Raw genomic sequence first — 1,750 nt, forward strand, 5'->3', positions numbered from 1 at the left:
GGACGTCTGATTTGATTGGTTCCGATGTTTGTAAGCGCTGCACAAACTAACAGCATCACTGCAGGAAGCCTCTTTAAACCACAGCTAGTTCAGCTGATGAGCTCAACACGTGCAGTTTCCTTTGCCCTCATGTTTTCTGTAAGTGGTCTACAAACAACATTTGTTAGTGTCTGTCAGGATTCAAATGCAGATTATTTATTTACAAGTTTCCTCTATGCATTAATGTACACATCCCCACACACCATGATGTCAGAGGTCAGTGGAAAACTGTTTCACACTGATGGGAAGGGTAGCTCTGAATGTACAACATGTCAGCCCTTAGAGCAGATGTGCTGTTAGAAACAGTCCCCGGTGTGGTTGTTTCCTATCAGAACAGGGAGCTGAGGCTGCAATTTACATGGCATCGCCAAACATCGGAAGATAAATGGTTGGAAAAATGATCATCCACCTGATGTGTCTCAATTTGTGCTGCAACATCTGGATGATGAGGTCAGAATTTGATGTAAACAAATGAAAACACGACTCCTTCTTGTATCAGTGGATCAGGTGCTGTAACGGTGTGGAGGACATTGTCTTTACACACTTCGGGCTCCTTTTTACCAATTAAATCAATCAAACACCACAGCCTACATAAATACTATTCTCCTTTCATATCCATCCCTTCTGATAGCTGCTTCCTGCAGGATATTGTGCCATGCCACAAAAATTGAAATGCATCAAACTAGTTTCTTGTCCTTTTAGTTACATCTTAATCCAGTCGAACACACATCATGGATGTGCAAAAATCTGCAGCAACTGTGTGATGCTGTCGTGTCAGTAGTGATCCAAATCTCTGATGAATTTGCTGAAACTGTGCCACAGAGACTTGAGGCAGTTCTGAATGCAAAAGGTGATCCAACCTAGTACTGGTGTAGCTAATGATGTGGATGCTGGCATCAAATAAAACATGACCAAAGTTGCATATAATCTCAAGGATATCCTCACATTGAAAACACGCTCAGTTGTCTTTATGTTATGACGGTCAGCCACTGGAAAGAGCTTTAGGTTAAAGGAAGGACTGCTTGTTTCAAATGATGGCTAATTGCGCGACTGCACAAAGTCCTGGTATAAGATTTTTTTTAAAAAGATGATTTTGAACCGTGAATCATGCAAAGCTCCTCCTAGCAGAGCCCAAGAATAAAAACATGAAGCTGTGAATGAGCACAATAGCGTCACGTTACTCTCGAGTGTCTGATGACTACAGTACTCGATCGAGTGCCGGCACATAGACCTGTTCATGTGTATTTATTAGCACTGCTGCTCTGTGTTTATACGTTCAAGCTGAAGTCAGATGGTAACAATTTGATAATGTTTGTTCCTCTGTACCTGCCAGCAAAGGCAATAAACTGTGGGATTAAGTCGAAATCTAGTCTTCTCTCTGTCTAAGAACTCTAAATTTCAGCTGAAGCTATGAGAGAAAAAGCGTTTCCCAGAGTTTTAGTCATCTCAGTGTGTTCGCCTGCTTCGTGCTCATCCTCACAGCTGCCGTAAGAAGATGGTAATACTAATTGTTGACTCTGCAGTAAACACTATTTCAGATAAAATGTGACATTTGTTGCCCCGCGGGGGATAATTACAGTCCCTGGAACCACACATGCAAACAGTATAGACTTTACATAGCAGTGTGAGAGGACAGTGTGGGCCATGGAAATTAGCCAGGCTTCATATATCAAATGCAGTCTGGGAGTGAGTTCCCAAAACAACTACGCAC

The sequence above is a fragment of the Pundamilia nyererei genome, unplaced genomic scaffold (assembly GCF_000239375.1).
Source record: "Pundamilia nyererei isolate P.nyererei 1_Seehausen unplaced genomic scaffold, PunNye1.0 scaffold00181, whole genome shotgun sequence".
NCBI classification, from domain to species: domain Eukaryota; kingdom Metazoa; phylum Chordata; class Actinopteri; order Cichliformes; family Cichlidae; genus Pundamilia; species Pundamilia nyererei.